Genomic DNA, 21349 nt, shown 5'->3' with positions numbered 1-21349 from the left:
CATTTTTAAATCAGTTTGTCTATATTGCCAAAGCATTCTGCTAGGATTTTAATTAGATTGTATAAAACCTGTAGATCAATTTGGGGAGAATGGACATCTTAATTATATTAGGTTTTCCAGCCCATCAATAATATATATCTTTCTATTTATTTAGAATTTATCTTATTTCTTTCATCACTGTCTTACAGTTTTTAGTATACAGATCCTGAATGTATTTTTTAGAATTATAAATAAGGACTTCAGGTTTTTTTTTTTTAGAACTTCAGGTTTTTGAAGGTATTATAAATTATATGGTGTTTAAAATTGTTTAGTTTCCAATTGTTCAATGCTACTACATAGAAAATATGACAAATTTTTACATGTTGATCTTATAGCCTATGACAAGGCTAAACCAGCTGAGTTCTAGGAGTTATTTTGTAGATGTTTGGGTATTTTCCATGAAGACAAGTAAGTCATCTGAGAATAGGAGCAGTTTCATTGCTTTTTTTCCCACAGTGAATGTCTTTCATTTCTCTTCCTTTCCTATTGCACTGACTATGGCTTTCAGTACGTTATTGAATTGGTGTGATGTTATTTGTAACAAGATATTATTTGTTATAAATAACAAGGTGTTATTTGTATAGATAACATCTATACAAAGTTCCTAATCATGCTTATTCAGTTTTCACTGTAAAGTCTAATGTGATTGTAGATTTTTGTAGATGTTCTTTTTCAGATTGAAGGAAGTTTTCTTCTATTGCTAATTTTCTGAATTTGTTTGTTTATTTGTGAGTCAAAGATAGACGTTGACTTTTGTAAAATGTGTTTCCTGCATGCTTTGACTTGGTTATGAGGTTTTTCTTGTTTAGTTTATTAATATGTAAATTGCATTGGTTGATATTTTAAGTGATGAACACCTTTACATTACTGGGATAAACCCGACTTGCTCATGATGTATATTTATTTTTCTATATTGCTGGGTTTAATTTCCTAATATTTTGTTGAACTTTTTTTCTCTATATACAGTTTTATTTTCTTGTAATCTCTGTCTGGTTTTGCTATCAGGGTAAGGCTGGTCTTAGAGAATAAATTAAAAAGTTTTTACTCTTTTATTTTCTAGAAGAGATTTTGTGGAACCAATGGTCATTTTAATTTTAAATTTTTGGCAGAATTTATGATACCATAAATGATACCATCTGGGACTAGATTTTTCTTTATTTTTTAGGAAAACTATCAACTACAAGTTCAATGTGTTTTATCTATATATCTTACTACTTAGGTTATTTACTTCTTTTAGCATGAGTTTTGATAGTTTGTGTTTTTCAATAAATTGGTCCATTTCATTTAAGTTTTCTGTAATATTCTTTTATTATCTTTGGATGTCCACTGGATCAGTAGTGTTGTCCCCTCTTTCTATATTTAATGGTAAATATACATGTATATTTTAAAATATATATAAAATACATATGTATATGCATATATACACAATACAGTGTATTATATATATATATATATATTTTTTTTTTTTTTTTACTGATTTTTTCCTACCTTTTTTTCAGTTACTGAGAGAGGTGTCCTTGAGTCTTCAAGTGTAATTTCTGCCTGTCTAGTTCTTCATTTTCATCTATCTGTTTTGTTTTATGTATTTGAAAGCTCAGTTATTGGATGCATACACACTCAGAATCCATATGCCTTCTTAAAAAATTGACAGTTGACCTTTATATCCTTAAGTGATATTTTTCTTTATCTATAGTGATTGATTTTGGTTCTGGAGTCTGCTTTGTCTTCAGCTTTTTTGAAAAAAATAAATCATGTTTGCATGTTATATCTTTTTTCATCTTTTTATTTTTAACCATCATTATGTTTATAGTGGGTTTCTTATAGACTGCACATTGATGGATCTGGTTTTCTTTTTTATCTGATCTGAAAGATCTGTCATAACTAGTGTGTTCAGACAATTTACATCTAATACAATTCCTCATATGATTAGATTTGTGTCATTTTATTATTAGTTTTCTCTTTGTCCCTCTACTATTTGTCACTCTTTTGTTCTTTTTCTGCCTTTTTTTGGAGTTATTTTAATAACAAATTTAATTCACTGATTTGTTTCTTACTGGATTTCTTTGTGTGTGTGTGTGTGTCTGTGTGTATAGTTTCTCTAGATATTAAAAAGCATAATTTTGGGATATTGTAACATATACATAACTAAATAAGCTTATTTTATATAATAATATTTTTATCTGATATACCTAAAATAGTACTTGATAACCTCTTCTTTCTTTAGAGTTGCTAAACATGTGATATAGTTGAAATACAACACATATCTACATTCATTTACTCTTATATTTATACAAAAACTATTTAAAATTTTATTACTGTGAATTTAATAAAAGCTACTTTTTAAAGGTACTTTGATTTATATATTTTAAGGAAACTTTATATTCAGTGGGCATGAATCTTTATGGCTGTAGTTTCTCACATTTACAATTCCATTAAGTTATACAACTGAACAAGTGTATAGTTCTTTTAAACTCGTTCTAGGAACACCAAAAAGCACCTCAAGATAAAATAAAAACAAAAGAAATGATGCTAGGCACATATATTTTTGTTAAAACATCAAACCAACACTACAGTTCACATGTAATCAGAGAGGTTTTTTGTCCTGTTTATACGTAGAGTGACCATCAGAACTAGAAGCTCTCAGTTCAAGTATACCAACATTGTTAATGATCAATGTTTTAAAAATAATAAGCATCCAAATGAAATACTAATTAATGAAGCCAGAGAATTACAACAGTAAATACAGTCTAGGAATACTGGATCAAAAGTAAAGCAAGTTATAGCAGGAAAGTGTAAATATTCAAGAATAATTGTCTTATTAATGCTATTGCCACATCACTTATAATAACACAAATACAATGGATTTTTATATTTCCCATTAACTAGTAAAAAAGCAAAATAAATGTTATTATAAAGTTAGCATGTTTAAATATATAAAACAAGAAAAAAAATCAGATTTCAAAAAGATGGTAGCAGGCAAGAGACTCCACTCTTCCTGATACTCTTTCACAGTCTATTCTAAAAATCTGTCCCTATCTGAATAAGGATTAGTGTATAAATAAGTAATAAATAATGTTTTATACTTATTAAAATATACCAACAAGATCTTGTTATTGAAAACAGTTTTTGAATTTAGAAAAAATGATTTTTAGGTTTTAAAATGTTTTCAAATACATTCATACTAGTAGTATAACACTGGCAGAGCTTACTGCTTTTTAATGCATTGCTAAGAATAAACCCATAATATCCAGAAGAATTGGTTCTTTCTACCAATATATTTAGTTTAAGTATATCTGTGATTTTACTTTCAAGATCCTGTCAGATTCTGATTGGAATGATCATTTTTGTTTCTGAGACCAGAAACTTTACAACTCACATAAAACACCCAAGAAAAAGATGTAACGTAACAAACAAATAAATTGCAGTTGTGGGCTAGGTATCTCTTCTCTTCCTTTTTAGCAGTTTCTCTTTGAAGAGGAGTCTTCCGTTTAGTGGGCAAACTGACTAAAGAGTACACTTCTTTCTCCTGCTATTCCTCATTCTGTCTGAGTCATCCTTTGTTCACTGATCCATTGTTAACAACCAGGCACTAGGGAGCATTAGCTTTTGGGGCATGTTTCTCTTCCTCCTTCCTCTATAAACACCGAAGACAGGCATTGCTGACAGAATGGTTTCAGGGAAAGCCAGGTCTATACTGAAAGTCACAGGTAGGCAGAAATACAAGCACTGTGGCTCAATTCCACCTCGGTATTGGAAAAGGCAGTCTGTCATAGGCCCTGAGCTTCTCTTCTTATTCTTGCTGGGTATGCCAAGAATGCCATGCCCTGACTACACTCTTCTCCTGGACAATTTCTCAAGGCTGTGTTTGCAACCTTGTAAGATGAGTGACATCTATCTCCAGGCACAGAGCAGGCTCCCTTCCACTCATCCAAAAAGCAATAGAGCCCCCATAATCAGTGGTTCTCTCCTACAATGCAACACACTACATGTGCAGACATCCATTACTGAACTATGTCCCTCCAAAATTCATATGCTTAAGCCCCAAGCCTCAATGTGACTGTATGTGGAGATCAGGTCTATAGGAGATAACTAAGGTTGAATGAAGTCATATGAATGGGCCCCTAATTCAATAGAAACGTGGCCTTATAAGAAAAGGAAGAGAGAGATCTCCTACTTTTCTCACAGGGAGAAGGCAGCCACCTGCAAAACAAGAAGAGAGTTCTCACCAGACAACGGTGGTTCTGGCACCTTGATCTTGGACTTCCCATCCATCAAAAGTATGAGAAAATAAGTTTCTGATATTTAAGGCACACAACCTGTGGTATTAGTCTCACAGATTAATACCAGCCCTTTGTGTTGGCCCTGTGAAATTTGAAAGGAAGAAGTATGGGGAACTGCCAAAATGAAACTCTGACTACTGCTTTTGCTGTGATTAATAAGGTCTTTTTGGGGCTTCCCTGGTGGTGCAGTGGTTGAGAGTCCACCTGCCAATGCAGGGGACGCGGGTTCGTGGCCCGGTCTGGGAAGACCCCACATGCCGCGGAGCGGCTGGGCCCGTGAGCCATGGCCGCTGAGCCTGCATGTCCGGAGCCTGTGCCCCACAACGGGAGAGGCCGTGGCGGGGAGAGGCCCCCGTACCGCAAAAAAAAATAAGAAAGTCTTTTGTCTCTTACCCAAGTAGCTCATATCTTTTGCCAGTACCCTTGAAGCAATAATGGGCTCACTTTTTAGCTTTCAAGTAGGGTAAAACCTCAGACCCCACACATTGCTTGATACTAGGAAGCCCAATCTCAACCAAAATGATCAGCCACTAGTCAGTGTCAGGTATGATGATTGTGATGATGGTGATGAAAACGATGGTAGTTTTTCCTGTCCCTGCAGCTATGACTACAACCATGACCGTGTACCAGGAATCTTGTTCAGCACTGTTTACGTATGACGCCAATTAATCTTAACAACAACTCTGTGGGCTAGCTAACATTAAATAAGGGTCTTAACTAATCTGAAAAATATTTTTTCGTAGATCATTCTGACGGATATGTAGACAATGGAATCAGAGTAAAGTTCGCAGCTATTGAAATAGTTCACGTGAGATGTAATAGAAGTTCCTGACTTGTGCTATAACTGGTAGGTACTATATTGCATCTCTATTTATGGTTTTGAAATAAATATTTGTGAGATGCCTATAGTCCAGTTATAACACAGAAAATTCAACACACTCAATGTTATCCTGTTCTATTTTGTAATTCAAGGTTCCTATATGTATTGCTCTTTCTTGATCTACTTAGGTTAATTCTATACAAATCAAATGAAGTTAAGGCCCAACAATGGTATACCCAAAGCTCAAACGGGCATTTTTGAGTGAGATTGTAGTCATGTCTGTTGAATGAAATCTGAATGCTCAGCAAGCTTGAATTCTCACCACCCACACTGAGTGGCAACGAGGTTGATCAAAGTAATTAGGAGATCTTTATTATAGTGATGCAGTTTCAGTCCTTTAAAAAATGTTTTCATAGGGATTTGTTCATTTCCAAAATGTATTTATAATAGTCTACTGACATAGGTTATATTTATGTGAAGAAACATCCTTAATTTCCAGTCTCTCTCAAAGAATCACAGCTATGGCCAAACTCTGGCCCTTTCCTCTCACACTGACTAGATTCTTTCCTCTTGTCACATTGTTCTCCTACAGGCTGTAGAAAATGAATGAGTTTCTAGCTTTCAGTTTTCCACATTTCCTCAGGTTAAAGGGTTAATCTCAATTCATAAATAGCTGCTTTCTATTCTGGTGTGACCAAGAAGACAGTAATAGATACTGACAAAGTCACCTGCCCAAGAAGGCTTTGACTCCTTGAAAATTCTTTCCTTTGGCTTTCTAGAAGCCCCTCTTCCCAGGCAACCCTTGTTCAGTACTGCATAGTTTAATATTCAAGTGTAAAGCTCTTTGAATCAACCACCTGCTCCCTTTAACTCATACACCAAATTTTGAAAAGAACACTCCATCTCTGTGGTGTTTTTTTTTAACTGCTTTTTAGGGAGCTGTATTTGCAGTATTGCAAGAAATCAGTAGAAACGTTTAGCAAAGAACAGAGAGTAACACAAACTATGCATTCTGTTATTGTTCTGAAACATGTCACCAAATACCAATACATATGAAAAAAAATAAAAGCTAAAATTTTAAGTGGAAAAAATGGATTTTTGAAAATTGTGCCAATTTCTAGAAGAAAATTATTTATTGAAAATTTTACATTTGCATATACATTATGGAGATTAAAATGCTACAATATTTTTATTAAAACTTACTTTAATAAATTGTCTAAAAAATTGTTGAAGCTAATATTGCCAAAAATCATGCCATTTTATTTATATTTTATTTATTTTTATTTACTTACATTTAAAGTTGGTGAGGACATTTCTCATGTTCTCCTATGGTCTATTGCTTCAATAGGCTCCACTCACTTTGAATATTTATTAGTTATGAATGCTTCATCATGATCTGATAACCAATTCCAATTCAATTTCTTGCTCTGGCTGTTCTTTTTGTTTTTCCCTTTTGTGGAAGCCTATCTAAAACCCAGTTCTGAAGTCCTTATTCATATGTGAACTAACTCTGTGCTCTGATCATCTACATTAAAAGATCAATAAGAGATGGCTCCAGGATAGTCAACTTGACTATTTCATTAACATAATTCCAAGATGAGAGACTAGTAATAATGTTGCCTACCTAATAGGTTTATTGGGAAAACTAATTAATTAATTAATTAATACTTACAAAAGCAATTAAAAAGCCTGATTTTTTTCCCATAGAAATGCACACATCATAAAGGAAATGCAAACATCCCTTCAAACCACTAGACGTTGCTATATTTAAAAAGCAATGATATTAGATCTAAAAGGTATCTGTCAGAATGTTTTCTTTAATGAATAATTCAACATTTAATCTATTAATATTCTTCTCATTTTAAATATAGGCTGATGTCAAACATATATCAAAACAAAACAAAACAAAACAAAAAAACCTTAGAGTTAGTATGTCCTTTGACCAGAAATTCTTCCTCTAGGAAATTTTCTCTAAGGAAATCATAATGAATATGTTCAAAGGCCTAATGACAAGAATATAGATCAAAACTGAAATTAGAATAGAGAAAAATAAACAAATGAAATACTTGACAGTAGGGTAAGGGCTACATAAATTATATTACAGTTATAAGTTTAAATACTCTGCAACCATTTCAAAATTACACTATGGAAGAATACTTATAGAAAAATGTACTTAACATAATAAAAATAGTTATAAAAAATCTGATCCCATTAAAATATATCTTGAGTGACATGATATCTAGAGTCCATTTTAAGACGTACTACCAAAAACAGCAAGGAGAGAGAGAAATCAATATTGTAAAAATGTTATGATTATTGGAGCTGAGTGATGGACACCAGGGGTTTCCTTACACTCTTTTTTCTCCTTTTTGTATGCTTAAAGTAAATTTATGTAATAAAAAGTTAAATTTAAGTATGCATTAATTTCTGTTTGAAAGTATATATATGCATACACACATATATACACACATAAACATCTATGTGTTTAGGCATAATAAGTATGTGTTTATTTGGAATGTAATGGAGTGATTAATAAACTTTGAATTCTGTTATGATTTTCCATATATATTAAAAAAATTCTGCAGTCAAGAATTGTTAAATTTAGAATCAGAAAAAAATGTTATGAAGACATATAAGCCTAGTAACAAATTATTTCTCCATTATATAGGGACTTTAAAGTATGAAAACCTTCAGTTTACCAATTACCCAAATCGCCAGAGATCACTGAATTTATCTATAATAGAGGACTTTAATAAATAATCCTTCTGGGAATTTGTGAATATAGTTCATTGATGGTGGAATCAATGGTCATTTCTAATGAAGCTGGCATGTTTAATGAATAAAGGCTTGATCTAAATATTACATCCAAAGTAGTGAGACATTTATATTCCAGCAGGCAGAATCATTTAAACCCTGAGTAGTTAACAGACTGTATTCATGAGAACAGTGTATTGATTTCAATGGCTTTATTGATTTCGAGTCTGTTGAACCTAAGCACCTTGCAAATTTATGGGCTGGCTTCATTGACTCTCTTTTGATGTAATATATAGTTGTTTTTAGATAGCGCTATAAAAAGTTTCTGGCATCTAACCTTCCCTATATGATATCATTAACCTCTTTTTTTTTATTATTTCCAAAGGTCTTTCATAGAGGAATAATAAATAATTAATTTTAGCTTCTGTTATGTATAAAAGGAAAAACCAGAAGATAGGCACTGTCAAAAAATAAAATATTTTAAAAGAAATATTTCATAAAAATTTAGTTATTTGAAATATAACTTTCTAGATGAGTGACTTGACTAAAAGAACCTAAATTGAGCTAGTAGCTGACCCCGTTGGGTTACTTGGCAAAAAAAAAAAAATAGAATTTTAGAAAAACAATGTAGATCCGAGGATGGCTTTCTAAAAATCCACAACATTTCATAATTGCTTCTTACAGAATTATTTTAACCTATCAAATCAAATTGGCTGAATTTTCCATAAAGTTTTGATTCTGAATATTTTTATACTGTGAATTCAATTTCAATATGTCACATTGTTAGAACAGAAACTAGCTCTGGTTTTATTATATACTGTATTGTGAATCACGTAAAACCTATAAAAATTGGAAAAATGTTTCTTTCACGAGTGTTACCATTACCAAAGTTGTCTAGAGTGATTAATGAGATTATTTAAATTCCATGTCTGGATTTCACTTAATCTTTCTGCCAAAGTTATGTAAGTAAAGTTGAAATCTGATTTTGGTGACCTTGGGTATAGATATATCTTCAAATTTAACCCAAGATTTCTTATCAGAATTCTACATTTACTTTCATTCATGACATTGCACGTGGCTATCTCAGCAATATTTCTTTTTTTATTCATTTGAATAAACTTACTTTCACTTTATGTCTTTAATATCTTCCAGTAAAATTATCTGCTTGCCCTCTGTGCTCTTATCCAAGTAGTTAATACAAGTGTTAAATTGGACAGTACTGTGGTTTACTGATAGATTTCCCTTTCTAGACTGACATTGATCCATAATTCAATTCAATCATGAAATAAAGACAGAAAAAACAGACAAATGTCTATGGACAGTCTTACATATGCCAGGATTTTGCTCGATGATTAGCTTAGTGGCTAAGGACTTCAATGTTGGATTTTACAATGTGGGTTAGAAATCTTCACTGGCTATTTGACTTTGATCAATTATTTAACTTTTCTGAGCTTTGTTTTCCCAACTGTAAAATATATAACTACTGGTTATAAGTAACCACTTTAAAATTATTTTTACAATAAATAAATTAATACATCTGAACCATTAGAACCATGTGAATTACAGCAAACCTCAATAAATACTAGCTATTGCCATGTCATACTAAAATTTACAGTGGTATTTTAGTCTTTAAGTATTGTGTGATTGTTATTTTAAAACTTATTTTTATATATATTTTTATATATTATGCATGGTCAAAGAATAATACAAAAGAGTATGCCATGAAAAGTGAAACTCAAGCTCGTCTCATACCCATAATCCTAGTCCAAAGATAATGGCCATCGATAGTTTCTTGGGCATGGTCTTAGACATGTTCTATGCATGTATACATAAATACTTCCCCTTTTCTTTCTAACACAAATTAGGGCATCTTAATAGAGACTGGCCTGTATCTTACTGTTATTCACTTAATACATCCTGACAGTTTTATATGTCACTAAGTATAGGAAGATCTCATTCTTTTTAATTAGCAGCCTTGTATAAATTTAACTAGCCTCTCTATTCATGGATTCTTAAGTTGTTTCTTTTCTTTTTTAAAAATCATGACCAGTGCTGTGATAATTATATAATAATGTATATATGTATTTGAATACATGGATAAGTATAACTGTTGAACAAATTCCTTCCATTACTCTCTGGTTTACTGGAAGAAGGGATGTCTTTTAAGCATTTTAAAAATACTGTCATTAACCCTTTGTCCATTTGTTGTGCCAATATAAATTTCAACAAAAGTATGTGATTATGTGTGTTTTACCACATAATCACCAATACAGTCATTTAATTTCTGTATCTGTGAATAAATATACCCTCCATTTGTTTGGTATTCCATTGCAGCTTGGGAATGTACTGTAATTTGTTTTTGTTTTAAAATATAAATACATTAAAGTCCTTCTATTTTAACAGTATACACAATGAAAAGAAAGGCTCTCTCTTATCTCATACCCATAGTCTTAATCTTCAGAGATAACGGCCATTTACAGTTTCTTGGGTGGAGTCTCACACATATTCTATGCATGTACCTGTATATATACGTCCTCTTTTCTTTCTAGCACAAATTATGGTGGACTAATAGAGACTGGCCTAAACCTTACTGTTAGTCCACTTAATATATTTTGGCAGTTTTATATTTCACCCAATATAGGAGGTTTTTTTTTTAACTCCTACAGAACTACTGTATTTTAGATTTTTTCCCTCATTTTTTCTTTTATATGTTATAACTCCTATTACAATATCTGGTTGTTCAAAGGCTTTTAAAATTTGTGTAGTCAAGTGTATCTTTGTATGACTTCTTCCATCATTGGCATTTTTTGGTAATTTCTCATGCTTTTTTCTAATACATTTCATTTTTTATATTTTACATTTAAATCTTTTATTCATTAGAAAATTATTTTGGTGTATACTGTAATTTAAGAATAAAACTTTTATTTTCCAAATAAAAAGCTCAGTGGGCCCAGAAGAGCTTACTGAATGAAATATATTTCCCCACTGCTTTGAAATGTCATTTTTATCATTTATTAAATATTTAAATATTTATGCTTCTCTCTATTCTGTTGAAGTGATCTGTCTATTTTTTTGCCAGTAACACTGTATCAGAATTGCGGTAACTCTCTATGTTACAATACATAATTGAGTTAGTCCCCCTTCATTACTCATCATTTTTCCAAATGTTTCTAATTATTTTACAAAACCCTTAGTGTTAATTTCTCTTATCTTTCAAAAAATATGTTGCTGACATTTTTATTCAGATCTAATGAAAGTATATTTTTACTTTTAATAGAACAACAAAACATAACGGAGTAACATCACTATTTTTAGTTTCTCTATAGAAAATATGTTTATTTTTATATATTAATCTTGTAAGTAGCCATCTTACTAAATTGTATTGTGGGTCCTAAGGCTTTTTAAAATAAATTTGTTAATGTTTTTCAGATATATAATTATATAATATTTTTTAAAAGTTAATGTTCTTTCTTTATAATTTTTACATTCATATTCCATACTCTTCTCCAGTTAAATTATCTAATATTTCTATTGTAATGTTAAACATCTAAAAGATTCTTTGCATTGTTTCTGATTTTACTGTCATTCATTCATATAAATGGTTCTCAAACTTTAGCATGAAACTATTCTAGTGGAAGGCTTGTGAAAACACAGATTTCTGGGTCCCACACCCAGTCTCTTGGTTGTGGGAAGTAGGTTGTGGGAAGGAACACAAGAATTTGTATTTCTAACAAGTTCCCAGGTGCTTCTGAAGCTGCTGGTCCAGGGGCCAGACTTTGACAACTGCCTTATGTTATCATGCTATTGAGTATGATACTGGCTTTTCATTTGAAATACACATATGCTTTTGATAATGTTAAGGGACCATTTTTTTAAAAAATAAAATTAAGAGTTTTGTCAGAAATGGATGTGGAATTTTTTCAAATCCCTTTTTGGAAACTCATGGAGCTGACAAAATTACTGTATTATTTTTCCCCATTAATATGATAAATTTCAATAACAGATGTTCTAATACTAAAAAGCCTTAGCATGCAACAAACTTGATGGTGGCATTTTACTTTTTAATATGCTACTACTACATTATGATTAACATTTTGTTTAGAAATATTTTTTCCAATTCATTAAATTTTTATTCCTATATTTTTCTGGTTTAGGTATTAATGTTAAAATTGTCCGATAAATATAATCTGAAATATTTTCTTCTGTATGTATGCTCTGGAAGATTAAAATTCATAGTAAATTTATTAGTTTCTTGAAGTTTTGATAGATTTCACTGAGAAAATCATCTGGGCTTGACATTCTCCATGTAGTCTTTGAGAACCTTGCTCAATTTCGTCCGTGTAATGGTGATTTTTTTGATAGATAAATTTTGATAATTTTTATTTTCTGAAAAAAATAGTCCATTTTTTTGGAGCTAAACAATATTCTTGTGGATAACACATGGTTCAAAGAAGAAGTCTCAAGAGAAATTAAAATATATTGAACTAAATGTAAATGAAAATACAACTTATCAGAATGTGTGGGATGCAACAAGAGCAGTCCTTAGAATGAAATTTACAGCATTAAATGCATATATTGGAAAAGGAGGAAGATCTAAAGTCAAAAATTTAAGCCTCTGTTTTAGTAAACTAGAGAAAGATGAGCAATGTGTACATGAAGCAAGCAAAAGAAAACAATAAATATTAAGGCAGAAATCAATAAAATTGAAAACAGGACTTTAATAGTGAAAATCAACAAAACCAAACAAATGGTTCTTTGAAAAATTTAATAAACTGATAAACCTTTAGCCAGGCTAACCAATAAAAAAAGAGAGAAGAAATCAATGTTATCAAAAATGAAAATGGGGCCATCACTACTGATACCATGGACATGAAAGGGGTAATAAAGGAGTATTATGAACAACTCTGCCAACAAATTTGATAACAAATATGAAATGTAACAATTCATTGAAAGACACAATCCACCAAACTTCACACAAGGATAAAAGGATACTCTGAATAGGCCCATATCTATCAAAGGAATTTAATCACTATTAATAACCTTTCAGAAAAGAAAGGACCAGACCCCATTTGTTTGGTAAATTCTACCAAAAATTAAGGAAAATAATACCTATTCCCTAAAATCTCTTCCAGAAAATAGAAGCAGAGGGAACACTTCCTAATTTATTCTACCTGAACACTAAAACCAGGTAAAGCCATTTAAAAAGTTTAAAATATTAAAATTGACACAGACATGAAGTGAGCAAATGATGTTGGACAAATAGCACCAACAGACTTGCTTGATGCAGGGTTGCCACAAAGCTTTGATTCATTAAAAAATGCTGTATCTGCGAAGTGCAATAAAATGAAATGCAGTGAAATGAGGTATATCTGTATAGGAAAAAATTTAAGTTCCTTTGTGTTTGGCAGTGACTTTTCAGGTACAATGTCAAAAGCACTATTCCATGAAAAAAAAAGTTGGACTTCATTAAAAATAAAAGTTTCTCTTCGTGAAAGACACTCCATAGGATGAAAAGATAAGCCATGGACTGGAAGAAAATATTTTCAAATGATGTATCTGATAATGGGCTTATTTCCCAAGTATACAAAGAACTCTTAAAACTCAACGATATGAAAATGAACAGCTAGATTAGAAAATGAGCCAAACACCTTAACAGACGCCTCACCAAAGATGATCTACAGATGGTAGAGAAGCGTATGAAAAGATGTCCCACATCATATGTAGTCAGGGAAATGCAAATTAAAACAACAATGAGATCCTACTACACACCTATCAGAATGGCCATAGTCTGGAACACTGACAATACCAAATGTTGACGAGGATGTGTAGCAAAATGAACTCTCATTCATTGCTGATGGGAGTGAGAAATGGTACAGTCACTTTGAAAGATAATTTGGTAGTTTCTTGCAAAGTTACACATATTCTTAAATACCATCCAGCAATTGCACTCATAGATGTTTACCAAAAGGAGTTGAATTATGTCCCTCAGATATTTATGACAGTTTTGTTCAGAATTGCCCAAATCAGGAAGCAACAATAACATCACTCAGGTGAATGGAAAAACAAAATGTGGTTAATTCGTACAGTGCAGTATTATTCAGTAACAAAAACAAATGAGCTACTAAACCATGAAAAGATATAAGGAACTTAAACGCACACTCTCAAGTGAAAGAAGCAGGTTTGAAACATCACCTACCATATGATTCCAATTATATGGCATTCTGGAAAAGGCAAAACTACAGACACATTAAAAAGGTCAGTAGTTGCTCCAGGCTCAGAGGAGGAATTGAGGATGAAAACCTGGAACCCAGGGGAATTTTAGCCTGGCAAAAATGCTCTATGTGATACTCTAATGGTGGATATATGACATACATTTTTCAAAAAGTCATAGAGTTGTACAGCACAGAAAGTGAGCTTTCACATGAACTATGGGCTTCAGTTAATTTTTTAAAATTGCATACAATTAAATTCCCACATGGAAGAATTATATATAATAATTTATGTAAAAGTACCTGTATATGTCCATGTGCATAAAAAATGTTTGATGTAAACATGGTCACTATAATCTTAAAATGAAGAGATTAAAGATTGTTTTCTTATGTTCTTCCATATTGCTTAATTCTTCTTTATTTGTTTTATTTCATTTTATTATCACCATAAGCCAATTTCATTAAATTATCAAATAAATGTTAATCTAATGGTCTCTAATAAAACATACTAGGAATAGAGTCTAATCAATTAATAGTTTACATAATTTGTTACTAGATACTTGACAGTGTATCTGCTATGAACTAATTCAAAGTGTATGTTGCTCCTGCATTAATTTTATTTCCAGAGATAAATTTCAATCGGTTAATAAATGGGTTTGTCCCTAAGATCATGTTTTAAAAGAGAATCAAAAAGCACTCATTTCTAATATTTTCTCATTTAGAAAGATATATTTGTTATTCCTGTTAATAATCTTCATTTCACTTTTATGTAGCAGTTCAGTTGAGAGTAATAAAATCACAACATTTTGGTTTTTAGTCATTATTTAATAGTATATGTAATCTGTCAGGTTACAAACTCTTCTAGTGTTTGCTAGGTTTTTTTCAGGATGCGAAATATTCCTGCATAATTTTTACAACATCGGACGAAAGTTATAAGAGAGTCAGCACTGCCATATTTGTTCTATACCACTATTCTTATAAATTAATAGCTTTGTGCTATTTTTACTTTACAAAACATCTTTTGTTTCTATAACATAAGATAAAATCCAGGTAGAGCAATCCTTTAGTTTCAGCATTATTTAATTTCTAACAACAGTAAAATCAAATAGTTTCACCTGCAGGTGTATTTGTTTTTCACATTTTCATCACCCCTTCAGGGAGGGGCACAAGTAAAGTCTTGTAACATCTCCACACTGTGTTATTTATACTCCCACTGGGTACCATTCTTCCTACTTTAGCTCCAGTCAACTATTTTCTGACACATTTAGCTAGTTTTGTACTTATATTCTTACATGATTTACTACTGCTCATTGGTTGAATGGGGCCAATTTTAGTGCTGGTATTTCGGATAGAACAAAATATTTATTTTCTGGCTAACCAAAACACATATGTTAACTATATAATGTAGCTGTTATATTGTAGGGATTATGCTATCTCCTACTGAATATAATAGTTGTCTTAGAATGGGGTGGTCCTGTTGTTATGCCGGTAAATATTTAACAACCAGTTCTATTAAAGAATAAAAAAGGCCCTGATTTGTAGCATTTATTTTCCAAGATGTACATAACCTTGGCCCATTTCTAGCTATCATAGTCACATCAACTGGTCTTGCACAATTCTGAACACTCAACAGTTGTCATCCATACATCAGCTCCAGCACAACACGGGGGGCACTTATGCTTCAAATGTCATCTGAATATTGGAAAGCGTTAGACTATCCCGATTTCAGATCATCTTCTTCTTGAGGTAGCTGTTTCTCAATTTGGCAAGAGTCTTTCTGATAGTCTGTTTTTATGCTACTTAAACTAGCTAAGCTCTTTCCTGATTTCACTGCTGTCTAGGTATTCTAACAAAATCAATTAGGTTAATTACAACTTTCTATTATGTAAGGTATTGGTTTCTTGTCATCCAAAAGCATCAGTTGGAAGGAATCTTCATAAATTACTTTGTATTTTGGTCCATGAAAAAATTACACTGGAATTATTATATTCTTACAAATATCCTTACAAAATAATTTTAATTTATAGATGAAGGATTCTTTGGGGTCATTTAAAAAGTTGGAATATATACCTATACTATATTTTATTTGTATCCCTTAAGATTAAATATGCTTATGTCCAAGTTGTTCTTCTTCCTCTGAAATATAACCAATACTGATTATTTTAGCTTTGCACATTTTCAGAGTTTATCCTTTTGCTAGGCCTTCCAGGATTAGAAACATTTATCAGACTAAGGATCTTAGAGATCCATGCTTAATTTGTTCAAGTTCTCTGAGGCAGAACAAAGCTAATACTTGGCTGGGAATGGAGGATGGTAGCTGGACACTGAACACACTGATAAGATCTTCGGGGAATAGACCAAGACAGTTCCTGGATGGATGTCTGGTTTTGCTTAGGGAGATGATTGCTTGTACTGGCACAGCCTTCTTTACACAAATCTTGGCTAAGAACTTTACTACAATCTGTCACCTCCTATCTGACATTTATCTTCTATTTCAGCCTTTGTATTCCTTAGGGCAATGGTGTTGAGGTGTTCATTTAATATAACCCTACCGGTTTGATAAAACAGAAACCAACAAATAATTTGGAGAGGTCTCTCTTGGTTTCTGTGATCCTCACATTCATTCCAAGTCTAGCTGGTCTTCATCACTCATTTCACTCTGCACAACATTTCCACTGCATGATATAAACCTACTCACGTGTGACTCTGAACTACAACAACAATCCAACAGCTACATGGAGCCTGGAAAAATAAATGCTCTATTTCTAAATATAGTATTTCACCAAACATTCTTAGTAAAGTTTATATGACCTCTTAGGATAGCATCATAAGAATGATATGAGCATAGGAAAGATATGTACACAGGAATGCATGATGGCAATCCACAAGCCTGTAAAACTTTTTTTTGAGATGATAAGAAAAACAAAACTTGTTCACTATAGTTACCAAGGCAGAATAATAAAGTAATAGTTTCCAATATAAAAAGTAATGCTCAGATTAAACAGTAGGAGGGAAAATGGGAGATCTTTTCAAATATTAGAAAGACATTTATAGACATATCTAGAATCTACTATTTTTAATTCAGTTTGAAGCACACAATCCCTCTCCTCCTCACTTTGGGCTTAGGAAGATGCTAACTATGAGTTCTCCTTAGATAATTAAAAAGAGAAAAACCTTCTTGATTTTCCCTTAAATCCATGTTCTTACACCAGTGTTAGAATAACCATAGCAGCTGCTCTCTCAAATCATGTAAATCCCAGGAAAGGTGGTTATACTTGGTGATTGTAGCTAACTCAGCTACTCTGAGGTTAGAACGCTTCCTCCTCTTCCTGTGTCCACAAATATGTGTTCAATTACAGGCTGGGAGGAGACATAGCAAGAATCTACAGCTGTGTTGGGAACCCCATGCCTTCATGGTTTAGGGTTAACAAATACCTGAAGAGCTTATAAGACCCTTTCCTGTTAGAGGACAATATTTATTTGTTACACATATGTTTCCTTTCATGTAGAGGGATCTACATTTCTGTAACCATCCTGGCTTCTCCTGGGGATGGGGGGAGAGGAGAGTGAGTGACTTACTTCATTGATGAGTTTGGGAGATAAACTTTGCCTGGGTAGCTCAGTCTTTCTCTCCTTCCCGTCAGTTCAAGGAATGTAGCTTCTGTGCTGCTCCACCATGCCAGAATTTTAATAAGTTTTATCCACAAAGGAAAGTGGGATGAATTTTACAGCATTAGCTATGACTGGGAGTATAGTGGGGGAAAATGTCTATTAAATTATGCTGTTTGGTATTAGGAAGATCATTGTGCAACATACACATTTGCTATGTCTTGCAGCCAAGACTTCAATGCTATTTTGTTCTTTACCTACTTTAATTCTTTTTCTCATTTAACAAGTGTTTTAGAACTCAGACTGGGAAAACAGAGGGTGTTATTTATTGGGTCTGGCATTCCTTGGCCTGGAAGCAAAATCTGGGGAAAATCGAACTATTTCTAAGCTTCCACCAAGCACACAGCACTATCCCAGATAGATGTTACTTAACTATATCATCAATCATCCAAGGTATAGAGAATCTTTATATCTTGATTTAGTTTGATTCTTTTCAAAAGCAATTTCCAAGACCATTAATGACCAGAAGTATCTGAAATAATCACTGGGTGTAACAATGTACATTGTGACACCCAGTGATTATTTCAAATACTTCAAATACAGTGTTATATTATACTATATGTCAATTATACCTCAATAAAAATAAATTAAAATTCAACATCAATACAGTTTCAATAATAATTAAAATGTTGATTAGGTGGTAATATGAACCACTTTATGCCAATGAAAACTTACAATTAAAGAAATGAACAAATTCTTCAAAAACCACAATTTCAAAAATGTCCAAAACTGATGCAACAAGAAATAAGAAATATGATTGATCTCATATCTATTAAAGAAGTTGAAAGTCTTATTAAAAACATTCATGCAAAGAAATGTCCAGGCCCAGATACTTTCTCCAGTGAATTCTTCCAAATATTTAAGAAATAACACCAGTTTTACACAAACATTTTTTTAGCGTATAAAATAGAGAAGAAAATTGCTAACATTATAAATTCCAATAATATGTAAAAAGAATAATACAGCATGAACAGGTGGACTTTATTTCAGTAATGCAAGGGTACTTGTCTATTAGAAAAATCCATGAAAGCAATTCAGAACAATAATAAAGAAATGGTGACTTCAAAAGATTTATTAATTTAAAGACATTTAGATTATTCATAGAAAATGTACAGAACTTGCCCTCAAGTAGATCATGGTTATTTAAGCAGATAAATTATCATCAGTATGATGATAAGGGCTATAAAAAGTGATATAAACAAAGGCTGTGGAAGCTCATATTTCCTGGAGAAATGAGAGAAGAAAGACCTTATCATAAAACAACATTTAAATCAGCACTCCATTCCTTTATTCAGTCAATAATACTTAATAATATTTACTGAGGACTTTCTATAACTCAAAATGGACTAGGAAATAGGGAAACAAAGATGAATAAAAACTAATTTTATTGTAAGTCTCTCTAGCTATAATTATCACACATTTGATATTTGTCTTTAGCCATAGAATATAGGCTTAGCGAGAACGGAAATTCTTCCAAACTCATTCACTGCCACATCTGCAGTACCTAATTTAGTGTCTAGTTCATCAAAAAAAAAAAATAATAATGTTGTACTCTCTATGATAATTATGTGTACAAGGTATGGTGGGGTACAGGATATATGAATTATTTTTATATTATATAATATTTTATATATGATACATATGATATAGTGACTGGTAATTCCAAAGTAGGATTAGATGTACAGAAGTGGTGGAGAAAAGAAAAAGCAACAGGAACATTCATTCCAGGTAGAAGGAGCTTAGAAAGCAAAATGAAGGGGGTAAGAAACATCTCTATTGGCTTATTAGCTATATTTCTTTGTTTTATGTTGTAATGGTTATTAGAGTTACAATTAAGGAAAAAAGGAAAAGAAGAAAAACTTCTCAACTGATTGTGTGTGTCTGTGTGTTGAGAGAGAGAGAGAGAGAGAGAGAGAGAGAGGGAGAGGGGCAGTGCCTACCATCATTACATTTCTTTTCTCGGCTACTCAGACATGAAAGGCTGCGTTTAGACACTGGATGATTGGCTACAGGACCCTTGTGCCAGCCCTCCCATATATACTGCTCTTGCCATACCCTGGATATCTGTTAATGGAATGCTAACCCTTTGGAAGATTACTATGTGAACATGTCTTGATACTTCTAAACTATCAATTCTCAACTTATTTCAGCAGAGAGAAGAATCTTCCCTCAAGGAACAAACAAATAAAACCCCCCAAATCATACAATAGACACAAAGATAAATCTTACACACAATTTCAGGGAATTTAGGAAACTTCTGAAATCCATGGACATGAGGTTAAAAATAAGACACTTGAAAATTCAGTACTGTGGATCTTGGATTAAGAGATATTTGTGTTAAGTGTGCCTTTGAGGCCACAACAAACTCTTGAAGTAACACCTGGAGACTTAACACAGGACTGATTGCTTTGGTATTTTCCTCTTTGTCTTCCCATATTTGACCCTCTCAAGTCTTGCAACTTGACTTTGGAGACTAATATTCCATAGAAAACATCCTCTTCCTATCAGCATGTACAAAGGAATGTATAGGAGCTGTTTTTTAAAGTTATGCAGGTGCATGTCTCATGTTGAGATGTAAGGCAAGCAAAAGAGTGTGTTTACTATATAAGAGAATAGTCCAAAAAATGTTGTATGATTATCACACTAGGGAAAGGAGATAGAAGAGTGATAATTAATGTTTATGTTCAGTGATAGTTTGTGCTTGTTGAATTTTATAAATAATCAGAAATTACTTTATAGAACTTAGTTTTGGTAATAAAAGTTTCTTAATTTCTACGCATTCATTATATTTTGTTATTATGTGGTATATTATATGAAACCACTCAGCAGATCTAAGGAGGAACTAAATCTATGCTTCAGGTATGACAGCTTCAGTCCTTTGACATAAGTGGTACCTTAACCACTATGGAACAAACCACAGAAAAATAGGGTCTCAATGGCAATCAAGTCATCTTTCAAGAGAGGCCGTCAACATTTTTTCTGCCACCAGATGTATTCACCTCATTAAATATTCCTGGTAGCTTTTCTGCATTAACTGGGGGAGTTTGAGCTTATAGACTAGCTTTCAAAATTAACCTACCACAAGTGACTGCCATTTTATGACATACTTATAAGATTGGCTTTAAAAAAGAAAACTGACAATATCAAGGGCTGACAAGGTACAAAGCAATTGGAACTCACGTTTTGGTGGGATTATAAAATGGTATACTACTTTGGAAAACATTTTGACAGTTTATTATAAAGTTACACATATGCTTAACATATGAGCCAGGAATCCTATTTCTAAGTACTTTATCCAAGTAAAAAAGAAACCTCAAGAATGAATGAATGAATGAATACATAAATAAATAGGAAATCTAGGTTCACATAAAAACCATATGCAAATATTCATATTAGCTTTGTCTGTAATTGCCAAAACCTAGAAGCAATCCAAATGCCCCTCAACTGGAGAATAGATCAACACACAGTGTGTAGTAAATCCATACAATGGAATATTACTCAGAAATAAAAAGGAATGAACAGCTGATAAACCCAACAAAGGGTGATTTTCAAATGCATTACTCTAAGTGAAAGAAGCC

The sequence above is a fragment of the Orcinus orca genome, chromosome 12 (genome assembly GCF_937001465.1).
Source record: "Orcinus orca chromosome 12, mOrcOrc1.1, whole genome shotgun sequence".
Taxonomy (NCBI): Eukaryota; Metazoa; Chordata; class Mammalia; order Artiodactyla; family Delphinidae; genus Orcinus; species Orcinus orca.
The sequence above is the reverse complement of the archived record's forward strand: the minus strand, read 5'-3'. Positions refer to the sequence as shown.